Source organism: Carcharhinus amblyrhynchos, chromosome 18 (genome assembly GCF_965287045.1).
Source record: "Carcharhinus amblyrhynchos chromosome 18, sCarAmb.v2.hapA, whole genome shotgun sequence".
Classification (NCBI taxonomy): domain Eukaryota; kingdom Metazoa; phylum Chordata; class Chondrichthyes; order Carcharhiniformes; family Carcharhinidae; genus Carcharhinus; species Carcharhinus amblyrhynchos.
Genome location: NC_137341.1, coordinates 52,704,888 through 52,717,866, shown reverse-complemented (window position 1 = coordinate 52,717,866; position 12,979 = coordinate 52,704,888). Strand labels below are relative to the sequence as shown.

General features: G+C 48.4%; 1 protein-coding gene across 3 annotated transcripts in view; it reads left to right on the top strand.

Moving 5' to 3' along the window:
- Positions 1-7,156: 7,156 nt before the first annotated feature.
- Positions 7,157-12,979, top strand: part of marf1 (meiosis regulator and mRNA stability factor 1) — a 63,069-nt gene continuing 57,246 nt past the window's right edge. For all 3 annotated transcript variants that reach the window (XM_080207022.1, XM_080207021.1, XM_080207020.1), the window contains exon 1: positions 7,157-7,224. The gene's annotated coding sequence lies outside the window, so the exon portion shown is untranslated. The remainder of the gene's footprint in view (positions 7,225-12,979) is intronic.

Below are 12,979 nucleotides of genomic sequence, written 5' to 3'. Positions count from 1 at the left end.
TTACCTAATTTCTTGAAATCAGACATTTTGGCCTCAACTACATTCTGTGGTAGCGAATTCCACACATTCATCGTTCCCTGGGTGAAGAAATTTCTCCTCACCTCAGTTTGAAAAAGCTTTTGCCTTATCCTCAAACTATGACCCCTAGTTCTGGAGTCCCCCCACCACTGGGGGCATTCTTTCTGTGGCTACCCTGTCCAATTCTGTTGGAATTTTATAAGTTTCGATGAGATCCCCTCTCACTCACTCACACACACAAGGGGCACTTACCGTACCACTCTTGCACCAAACAGGAATAAACAACTTCTCAAGTTCACCAATTGGTTCTTTAAATGCCTGCCATTGTCTATCCACTGTCTTTCCTTTCCAGTCCATGATGGCCAATTCATATCTCATACCATCAGTTACCTCAGAATCAATTGCATCATTATGCACCTTGACAAAGAATTCTACCATATTATGGTTACTTGTCCCCAAGGGTTCTCTTACAACTAGATTGCCAACTAATCCTTTCTCATTGCACAATATCCAATCCAATATGACCTGCTCCTTTGTCGGTTCAACAGAAAACCATCCCAAATGCACTCCAGAAATTCCTCCTCTATGGTACTGTGACTAATTTTACTCCCCCAATGTATAGGCAGATTAAAATTGCCCATAATCACAGACGTTCCTTTAGTACACGCATCTCTGATTTCCTGTCTAATGTTTCAACATTACTGCAACATTTGGTGGTTTGTATACCACCTCCAATATTTTTTGTCCCGTGTTGTTAAACTTGACCCATACTGATTCCAAATCACCTATGCTAATATCTTTCCTCAATATTGTATGTCATCTTAAATCAACAATGCAACTCCACCTTTACCTTTCTGACTGTCCTTCCTAAACCCTCAATGTTTAAGAACATAAGAACATAAGAACATAAGAAATAGGAGCAGGAGTAGGCCATCTGGCCCTTCGAGCCTGCCCCGCCATTCAATAAGATCATGGCTGATCTGTCGTGGCTCAGTTCCACTTTCCCGCCCTCTCCCCATAACCCTTAATCCCCTCTCTTATCAAAAACCCATCAACCCGCTTCTTAAAAATATTTAGCGAGGCAGCCTCCACCACTTCAACGGGCAGAGAATTCCAGAGATTCACCACCCTTTGAGTGAAGAAGTTCCTCCTCAACTCCGTTCTGAACCGCCCCCCCTTTATCTTGAGGCTGTGCCCCCTAGTCCTACTGTCTTTTTTGAGCGGGAAGAGTCTTTCCACCTCTATCCTATCCATCCCATTCATCATCTTATACGTCTCAATGAGATCTCCCCTCATTCTTCTAAACTCTAACGAGTACAAGCCTAGTTTATTCAGCCTCTCCTCATAGCTCAACCCCCTCAACTCCGGTATCAGCCTAGTAAACCTCCTCTGCACTCCCTCCAGGGCCAAAATATCCTTGCGCAGGTGCGGCGCCCAAAACTGCACACAGTACTCCAGCTGCGGCCTCACCAATGCCCTATACAGCTGCAGCAAGACCTCCCTACTTTTATATTCAATCCCCCTCGCTATGAAGGCCAGCATCCCATTCGCCTTCCTGACCACCTGCTGCACTTGCAGGCTGGGTTTTTGCGACTCATGCACAAGGACCCCGAGGTCCCTCTGCACCGTCGCCTGCTGCAGTTTTTCGCCACGTAAGTAATAGTCCTTCCTACCATTCTTCCTACCAAAGTGGACCACCTCACACTTGCCAACATTAAATTCCATTTGCCATTTCCTGGCCCATTCGCCCAGCCTATCTAGATCCTTCTGCAGACTCTCCACACCCTCCGCACAATTTGCCTTTCCCCCAATCTTGGTGTCATCAGCAAATTTCGACACCCTACACTCGGTTCCCTCCTCCAGATCATCTATATAAATGGTAAATAGCTGAGGCCCCAGCACCGACCCCTGGGGCACCCCACTAGTCACCAACCGCCAATCCGAATAGCACCCATTGACCCCCACTCTCTGCCTCCTATTTGACAACCAATCCTCTATCCACGCTAACACCCTACCCCCAACTCCATGTCCTCTGACCTTCTGCAGTAACCTCTTGTGAGGTACCTTATCAAACGCCTTCTGAAAATCCAGAAAGACCACATCCACCGGCTCTCCTCTATCCACCGCCCTAGACACATCCTCATAGAACTCCAGTAAATTTGTCAGACACGACTTCCCTTTAATGAAACCGTGTTGCGTCTGCCCTATCAAGCAATTCCCTTCAAGATGCCTCGCAATTTCCTCCTTAATGACGGATTCTAACATTTTACCTACCACAGACGTTAAACTAACCGGCCTGTAATTCCCCGCCTTTTGCCTGGCACCCTTCTTAAACAACGGCGTAACATTAGCCGTTTTCCAATCCTCCGGCACTTCCCCGGAATCCAGCGACGTCTGGAAAATAACCACCAAGGCATCCACTATCACCTCCGCCATTTCTTTCAGAACCCTCGGATGCATTCCATCCGGTCCTGGGGACTTGTCCACAATCAGCCCCTCCAGTCTGTCGCGCACCACCTCTCTAGTAACAGTAATGTCATTAAGACCCTCCAGTCCTACCACCTTTCCATCGCTAACACCCGGCAAATTATTCACGTCCTCCTCCGTGAAGACAGAAACAAAAAAGTTATTCAAGACCTTAGCCATATCCCCATCCCCTACCACTAGGTCCCCCCTCTCATCCTCTAAGGGACCAACGTTCACCCTAGCCAGCCTCTTCCTTTTTATATATTTATAAAAACTCTTGCTATCCTTTTTTATATTAAGCGCTAGCCCAGCTTCATAGCTTCTTCTACCCTCCTTTATCAACTTTTTTGTCAATCTTTGTTGACATTTAAACCTTTCCCAATCCTCTTCTCGCCCACTGCTCTTAGCTACTCTAAATTCCTCCGCTTTTAATTTAACACTTTCCTTCACCTCCTTCGTTATCCACGGCTTATTACCTCTCTTCCTACTGTCCTTTTTAACCATCGGAATAAATTTCTGCTGAGCACCAAGAAAGATCTCCTTAAAGATCCTCCACTGCTCCTCAGCAGACCTACCTTCCAACGCGCTCCCCCAGTCCACATTCGCCAATTCTTCTCTCATCCTACCATACTCCCCTCTATTCAAACAAAGGACACGTGTCCGGGAACCCACTTTCTCCTCCTCCATCTGCAACAGAAACTCCACCATACAATGATCACTCTCTCCAAGAGGATCCTTCACCTCAAGGTCCCTAATTCTACCCGCCTCATTACATAGCACCAGATCCAAGATAGCTCGCTCCCTCGTCGGCTCCAACACACACTGTTCCAGGAAACTATCCCGGCAGCATTCCAAGAACTCCTCCTCGAGCCCACCTCGTCCAACATGGGTCGACCAATCAATATGCAGATTGAAATCCCCCATAACTACTGCCGTCCCATTCCTGCACGCCGCACTTATTTGCGCGTTAACAGCCCGCCCCACCTCCAGATCATTATTCGGGGGCCTATAGACGACACCCACCAGCGTCTTCCTCCCTTTGCTATTCCTAATCTCCACCCACAACGATTCCACTTTCTGCTCTTTGGCTCCGATATCATCCCTTGCTACCACCTTGATGCTGTCCTTAATCAGCAGAGCTACGCCACCCCCTCTTTCCTCCTGCCTATCCTTCCTAAACACTTGATAGCCCTGTACATTCATCTCCCAGTCCCTGTCACCTTGCAGCCACGTCTCTGTAATGGCCACCAGATCGTATCCATTTGTGTCGATCTGTTTAGTTCCCATCCTTGCTCATCTTGGAGCCACGTCTCCGTAATGCCAACTATATCATACCCCTTTCCATCTATCTGTGCAACTAATTCGTCCATTTTGTTCCGAATGCTCCGAACATTCAGGTAGAAAACCTGAAACAAACACTCCAATAGCCTTCTACTGCCTGACCCATCCCATGTTTCATCTCCCTTGCTCAATGACACCACAAACCCCACTTCCTGACACGCTTCTCTTACACCTACTTATTCCCAAACCATGCACACACTCTGCTCTCCTCTACCCTCATGTCATGTATTCTTTTGCACAGCCCCACTCTACAACACTCCTGTACCCCACATCCATTGTCTACCCCTCTTGCATTCTCAACTCTATTCCACTCCGATACTGACTCCTTCACATACCCTCGCACCCATAACCTCCATCCCTCCTCTCACTGCACTTTAAACAACTTCCCAGTCCTCATTCCCCTCTATTCTCATATAACTCTTCCTTCCCTTTCTCCTCAAAACTATCTTCCCTTCTCCCTCATTCAGTCCCCACTGCTTTTCAATACTCCCCATTCTTTTTCACTTGCACTCACTCCATACTCCATTCCTTCTCTCCACTTCTCCACCCTCTCTTTTCTCCCCTATCTTCCCTTCATCCCCCCTCTGCATTCCCTCTTCTCTCCCCTTTGGCCCCCTCTTTCCTCCATTCCCTGGCACTCTCGTCCACCATCCTCTCTCCCCATTCCTTCTCATACAATTCTTCCTCCCTCTCTCTCTCCCCATTCCCCTGGCAGTGTTTAGCACTGCTGTCTCACATCGCCAAGACCCCAGGTTTAATTCCCGGCTTGAGTCACTGTCTGTATGAAGTTTCCACGTTTTCCCCATGTCTGTATGGGTTTCATCTGGTGCTCCAGTTTCTTCCCACAGTCCAAACATGTATTGGTTAGGTGGATTGGCCAAGATAAAATTGCCCCTTAGTGTCAGAGGGACTAGCTAGGGTAGATGTGGGGTTACATAGATAGGGCTTGGATGGGATTGTGGTTGGTGCAAACTCGATGGACTGAATGGCCTCTTTCTAAAGGTGATTTTATGATTCTCTTTTCCCCCACACCCCATATTTGACCCCCTCCCCCAAACTCTCTCCCCCTCTCCCTCACACAGACTCTTTCCCCCTTTTCTAGTGATTCTCTCTCCTCCCCCTCATATTGATCGTCAATCCCTCTCTCAGACTCTCTCCCCCTCTCTGTGACTCCTTGCCCATCTCTCTCTCTTTCCCTCCACACTCTCACTCCCTCTCACAGTGATTCTCTCCCCCCTCTCTGACTCCCTCCCCGTGATTCTCTCCCCGCTCTGTGACTCCCTCCCCGTCTCCCACATTTTCTCACACAGTGACTCTCTCCCCCTCTCCCTCCCTCACAGTGACTCTCTCCCCTTCCCCCTCTCCCTCACTCCCGCTCTCCCTCTCACACAGTGACTCTCTCCCCCTCAGTGACTCTCTCCCCTTCCCCCTCTCCCTCTCACACAGTGACTCTCTCCCCCTCTCACACAGTGACTCTCTCCCCCTCTCCCTCTCACACAGTGACTCTCTCCCCCTCACTCAGTGACTCTCTCCCCCTCTCCCTCTCACACAGTGACTCTCTCCCCCTCACACAGTGACTCTCTCCCCCTCACTCCCTCTCACACAGTGACTCTCTCCCCCTCACTCCCTCTCACACAGTGACTCTCTCCCCCTCACTCCCAGTGACTCTCTCCCCCTCTCCCTCTCACACAGTGACTCTCTCCCCCTCACACAGTGACTCTCTCCCCCTCTCCCTCTCACACAGTGACTCTCTCCCCCTCACACAGTGACTCTCTCCCTCTCACACAGTGACTCTCTCCCCCTCACACAGTGACTCTCTCCCTCTCACACAGTGACTCTCTCCCCCTCACTCCCTCTCACACAGTGACTCTCTCCCCCTCACTCCCTCTCACACAGTGACTCTCTCCCCCTCACTCCCTCTCACACAGTGACTCTCTCCCCCTCACACAGTGACTCTCTCCCCCTCACTCCCTCTCACACAGTGACTCTCTCCCCCCTCTCCCTCTCACACAGTGACTCTCTCCCCCCTCTCCCTCTCACACAGTGACTCTCTCCCCCTCACACAGTGACTCTCTCCCCCTCTCCCTCTCACACAGTGACTCTCCCCCTCACTCCCTCTCACACACTGACTCTCTCCCCCTCACTCCCTCTCACACAGTGACTCTCTCCCCCTCTCCCTCTCACACAGTGACTCTCTCCCCCTCACACAGTGACTCTCTCCCCCTCTCCCTCTCACACAGTGACTCTCTCCCCCTCACACAGTGACTCTCTCCCTCTCACACAGTGACTCTCTCCCCCTCACACAGTGACTCTCTCCCTCTCACACAGTGACTCTCTCCCCCTCACTCCCTCTCACACAGTGACTCTCTCCCCCTCACTCCCTCTCACACAGTGACTCTCTCCCCCTCACTCCCTCTCACACAGTGACTCTCTCCCCCTCACACAGTGACTCTCTCCCCCTCACTCCCTCTCACACAGTGACTCTCTCCCCCCTCTCCCTCTCACACAGTGACTCTCTCCCCCCTCTCCCTCTCACACAGTGACTCTCTCCCCCTCACACAGTGACTCTCTCCCCCTCTCCCTCTCACACAGTGACTCTCCCCCTCACTCCCTCTCACACACTGACTCTCTCCCCCTCACTCCCTCTCACACAGTGACTCTCTCCCCCTCTCCCTCTCACACAGTGACTCTCCCCCTCACTCCCTCTCACACACTGACTCTCTCCCCCTCACTCCCTCTCACACACTGACTCTCTCCCCCTCACTCCCTCTCACACAGTGACTCTCTCCCCCTCACTCCCTCTCACACAGTGACTCTCTCCCCCTCACTCCCTCTCACACAGTGACTCTCTCCCCCTCACTCCCTCTCACACAGTGACTCTCTCCCCCTCACTCCCTCTCACACAGTGACTCTCTCCCCCTCTCCCTCTCACACAGTGACTCTCTCCCCCTCACTCCCTCTCACACAGTGACTCTCTCCCCCTCACTCCCTCTCACACAGTGACTCTCTCCCCCTCACTCCCTCTCACACAGTGACTCTCTCCCCCTCACTCCCTCTCACACAGTGACTCTCTCCCCCTCACTCCCTCTCACACAGTGACTCTCTCCCCCTCACTCCCTCTCACACAGTGACTCTCTCCCCCTCACTCCCTCTCACACAGTGACTCTCTCCCCCTCACTCCCTCTCACACAGTGACTCTCTCCCCCTCACTCCCTCTCACACAGTGACTCTCTCCCCCCTGACTCGGTCTCGCGCTCAGAGCAACCGCCTGCCAGGCCCCTGCTGGTCAGAGTGAGAAACCCCGGCGCAGTGTTTTGCGACAGTGGGGCGGGCGGGTTTTGCGGCAGTTGGCGGTCGGGCGGTTGTGAGGGCAGCGGGAATGTGCGGGGGCTGAGCCAGGTAAGCGCCCCCTGCCCCGGCCGGCCGGGGGGCACCGGGGAGGCGGGGGAGGGGGAGTACAAGCGGGCGGAGTCTGCCAGGCCAGGCCTGGGCTCACAGAGTGTGCGGCCTGGGGACAGTAAACAAAATGTTTCTGCGTCAAAGCTCTTGGCTTCCGTTGATGGCGGTAAAGGGCCGTTTAAATGTTAAAAAACATCAGCTGCAGTGTTTAATTTTAAAAACATAGAGTCAGTTTTGTGTTGGGAAAGGTCTCCTCTCCCAGTGCTGGTGCCTGCTACAGCTCAGTTCCTGTGTTGCTTTGTTTATTGCTGTCACAGGAAAAATGTTGTTTAAACATTTAATCATCTTCCTTTCATTGCCAATGCTCTTGTTTCCCCAATCCTGAACTCAGAAATAAATCTTGGCCATTTCCCTCTTCTTACGAAATTAATTGCATAAATCAAGGGATTTAAAAAAAAATACCCTGTACAGTCCAACGCCGGCATACCCACATCATTCCAGCTTTGTCAGATCCTTACAAGTGTGTCTTACTGAAGAACACCAACTGAAATAAATTCAGTCTTATTGCTTACTGAAACTCCAGATAATGTTTCTTTGTTGGGTAACGTGGATGGGAGTTTGGGCCCCATATCTAAGGAAGAACGTGCTGGCGTTGCAAAGGGTCCAGAGGAGGTTCACAAGAATGACTACTGGAATGAAGAGTTTGTCGTATGAAGAACGGTTGAGGAGTCTGGATCTGTACTCGTTGGAGTTTAGAAGGGTAAGGGGGGGGATCTTATTGAAATTTATAGGATACTGCGAGGCCTGGATGAAGTGGATATGGAGAGGATGTTTCCACTAGTAGGAAAGACTAGAACCAGAGGTACAACTTCAAATTAAAGGGACGACCTTTTAAAACAGAGATGAGGAGGAATTTCTTCAGCCAGAAAGTGGTGAACCTGTGGAACTCTTTGCCGCAGTAGGCTGTTGGAGGCCAGGTCATTCAGTGTTTTTAAGACAGATTCTTGATTAATAAGAGAATCAGGGGTTATGGGGAAAAGGCAGGAGAATGGGGTTGAGAAAAATATCAGCCGTGATTGAATGGTACAGCAGATTGGATGGGCCTAGTGGCCTAATTCTGTTCCTATGTTTTATGGATGCTCCGATCAGTCAGTACGTATTGAGTTGCCTGGCCTTGCTGACCTTTCTCTACATCCTAGGTATGACTGTTACATTCTGCACCTCTCCTTTCCTATGTAGTCTATGAATATAGAGTCCCTATAGTGCAGAAGGAGGCCATTTGGCTCATCGAGCCTGCACCAACAACAATCCCACCTCTGCTCTATCCCTGCAACTCTTGTATTCACCCTACTTGTCCCCCTGACACTAAGGGGCAATCTAGCATGGCCAATCCACCTAACTTGTGCATCTTTGGACTGTGGGAGGAAACCAGAACAAACCCTTGTAGACAGTGGGAGAATATGCAAACTCCACACAGACAGTGACCCAAGCTGGGAATTGAACTCAGGACCCAGGCGCTGTGAGGCAGCGGTGCTAACCACTGTGCTGCTGAGCAGTATGTTTCCTCTGCATAGCTCACAACAAACAATACTTTTCACTGTACGTGTGACAATAAATCAAATCAAAATTTAGAACACCCTAAGTTTGAAGCAAATGTCAGCTGAATTCACAGATTTTCTCCTTGGGTTAGAGAAGGAAAATTGACCCAGGTTGTCTCATCTGAGCACTGTCCTGTGATCTGTGCTGGAAATATATGTGGCCCTCTAACGAGAACGGGATCAGGCTCAATTGTGATGCCTTATGTAGTTGCATAGCCCACCAATGCCACGTGAACATTGGTCGAAGAACCGAAGAATCACTGGTTCCTTTTCGAGCCAATTCCTAAAAGAGATGTTTGCCAAAAAGTAATTATAGAGATGTCATGTGGCTTATATTTATGTCATTGACAGTTTCCATCCTCTGTTAGGGCGGCACATTGGCACAGTGGTTAGTATTGCTGCCTCACATTGCCAGGGATCTGGGTTTGATTCCCGGCTGGGTCACTGTGTGGAATCTGCATGTTCTCCCTGTGTCTGCATGGGTTCTTTCCAGTTGCTCTGATTTCCTCTCACCGTCCAAAAGACATGCTGGTTACGTGCATTGGTTATGCTCAATTCTCCCTCAGTGTACCTGAACAGGTGCCAGACTGTGTAAGCCTACTTGTGACACTAATAAATAAACTTTAGAAACTTTAGTTGGTGATCAGTAAGGTACCTAAAATATCAACCCTCTTAATCACATTTTGGTTTGATGTTTTAAGTTTAATTTGTGATTTGTTTTTGTTTAAGGCAGTACTTCTTTTAGGAGCTGTCTCTTCAAATTATCAAGTAAACTGAAGGATAAATTAATCTCCCTCAAAATAGGAAAATACCTCTAATTTGGCAGCATCTATATTCATATTTGAAATTAAGCAACTGGGTTACTGTAATGTCTGAATGGAGATTAGATTGTGTTAATCAACTATCACGGACACAATCTGAACAATTAGATATGTTACTGTTTGAACATATACCAACGAAATATGACTTGTATATGCACAATTATAGTCTATTATAGTCTTGCCGAATTCAAATTTGAATGTGAAGAAAGTAAATTAAATGGCAATTGCTGGATTAAAATTGAGGTCCTGTGCTGCATGGTACCACTCTTCTCCGAGTCAGAAGTGTTCCAGTCCCACCCAAGGACCTGATGGCCAAGGAAGTTGCTTTTATGACAGCCAAGCAGGTTGAATATCAATCTGCAAATCCTTCAAACATGCCAAGACAGGTGGCGAGAGAGGGAAAAATTTCTGACCATGTAATGGGAGGAACAGTAGAGCCTCTCCCATCACTATCGATAGCTCCAGGTCACAACCTGCACATAAAAAATTGCCACATTACCACAGTAACATAGACTCCCTGAGTAAACTATGACACAGTAAGAAGTCTCACAACACCAGGTTAAAGTCCAACAAGTTTATTTGGTAGCTTTCGGAGCATTGCTCCTTCATCAGGTAAATGGTAGTTCTGTTCACAGGGCATATAAAGACACAAACTCAATTTACAAAATAATGGTTGGAATGCGAGTCTTTACAGATAATCAAGTCTTAAAGGTACAGACACATGAGGATGGCCTCAACCGGAATCTTGGGTTCATGTCACATTACCTGTAACCCCACGACTTGCCTGGGCTTACAAAATCTCACTAACTGTCCGGGCTGGAGACAATACACATCTCTTTAACCTGTGCTTAATTCTGTCTCCACTCACATTGTCTGTACCTTTAAGACTTGATTACCTGTAAAGACGCGTATTCCAACCATTATTTTATAAACTGAGTTTGTGTCTTTATATGCCCTGCTTGTGAACAGAAGTCCCACTTACCTGACGAGGGAGCAGCACTCCGAAAGCTAGTGGCTTTTGCTACCAAATAAACCTGTTGGACTTTAACCTGGTGTTGTGAGACTTCTTACTGTGTTTACCCCAGTCCAGCGCTGGCATCGCCACACCATTAAACTATGACACACAAGATGATGGATTAAAGCACAATTTGTCACATGAATGAGATTAAATTCTAGTGCAGTTATACATTCCTCTGAACTAAAGCAATATCAGACTTGATTTTTAATAATTTCATGCAGGAAACATGCTGTCTTCTGTATGAATTTTGTACATATGGAATAAAAAACATGCATTGGTCAATTTTTTTTCACAAACTTAGGACACCAACATGATAAAAACATAGAAACTAGAAGCAGGAGTAGGCCATTCAGCCATTCGAGCCTGCTCTGCCATTCATCTTGATCATAGCTGATCAGCGAATTCAATACCTTGATTCCCCCTTCCTCCCATATCACTTGATCCCTTTAATCCCAAGAGCAATATCGAACAGGTAATCTTTCTGGTATAAAAGCAGAAAATACTGGAAAAAACTCAGCAGATCTGGCAGCATCTTTGGAGGGAGAAGCAGAGTTAACGTTTTGAGTCTAATATGACCCCTACATCAGAACTGGAGAGAAGTAGAAATGTGATGGGTTTTATGCTGTTGAAAAGGGGCCAGGACAGTTGGAGCATAACAGGAGGTCAGGGATAGAGAAGTCAGGTGGGATCAGATGAAATAACAGATGTTAAGACTAAAGCAGGTGTTAATAGCGCAATAAAGGTCAACACTGACTGAAAGCAAAATAGCGGAATGTGTTAATAGCAGAAAAGGGGCCAGTGTATCTGGAAGCATAAGAACATAAGAAATAGGAGCAGGAGTAGGCCAACAAGCCCTTCGAGCCTGCCCCGCCATTCAATAAGATCATGGCTGATCTGTCGTGGCTCAGTTCCACATTCCCGCCCTCTCCCCATAACCCTTAATCCCCTCTCTCATCAAAAACCCATCAACCCGCGTCTTAAAAATATTTAGCGAGGCAGCCTCCACCACTTCAACGGGCAGAGAATTCCAGAGATTCACCACCCTTTGAGTGAAGAAGTTCCTCCTCAACTCCGTTCTGAACCGCCCCCCCCCCTTTATCTTGAGGCTATGCCCCCTAGTCCTACTATCCTTTCTGAGCGGGAAGAGTCTCTCCACCTCTATCCTATCCATCCCATTCATCATCTTATACGTCTCAATGAGATCTCCCCTCATTCTTCTAAACTCTAACGAGTACAAGCCTGATCTATTCAGCCTCTCATAGCTCAACCCCCTCAACTCCAGCATCAGCCTAGTAAACCTCCTCTGCACTCCCTCCGAGGCTAAAACATCCTTGCGTAAGTACGGCGCCCAAAACTGCACACAGTACTCCAGCTGCGGCCTCACCAATGCCCTATACAGCTGCAGCAAGACCTCCCTACTTTTATATTCAATCCCCCTCGCGATGAAGGCCAGCATCCCATTCGCCTTCCTGACCACCTGCTGCACCTGCAAGCTGGGTTTTTGCGACTCATGCACAAGGACCCTGAGGTCCTTCTGCACCGTTGCCTGCTGCAGTTTTTCTCCACGTAAGTAATAATCCTTCCTACCATTATTCCTACCAAAGTGGACCACCTCGCACTTGCCAACATTAATTTCCATTTGCCGTTTCCTGGCCCATTCGCCCAGCCTATGTAGATCCTTCTGTAGACTCTCCCCACCCTCCGCACAATTTGCCTTTCCACCAATTTTGGTGTCATCAGCAAATTTCGACACCCTACACTCGGTTCCCTCCTCCAGATCATCTATATAAATGGTAAATAGCTGAGGCCCCAGCACCGACCCCTGGGGCACTCCACTAGTCAAGATGAGAATATGATACAGATCGACATGGAGAGGAGATTAAAAATGATGGACAGAGTTTATGGTCTAAAGTTGTTGAACTCAATATTGAATCTAGAAGATTGTAAAGTGCCAAATCGGAAGATGAGGTGCTGTTCCATTATCTTGTGTTAGGCTTCGCTGCAGCATTGTAGCAGGCCAAGGACAGAAATGTCGGCATGAGAGCAAGATGGTGAATTGAAATGGCAAGCGACAGGATGATCAGGGTCATACTTGTGAACTGAGTGAAGTTGTTCTGCAAAGTGTTTGTGTTTAATCTCCCCAGTGTAGAGCAGACCGCTTTGGGAGCAGCAAACACAGTAGAATAAATTGAAAGAAGTACAAGTGAATCATTACTTCACCTGGAAGGCCTTGGATAGTGAGAGGGAGAAGAGGTAAAGGGGCAGGTGTTACACTTGTGATTGCATGGAAAGGTGCTGTGGGAAGGGGATGCAGTGTT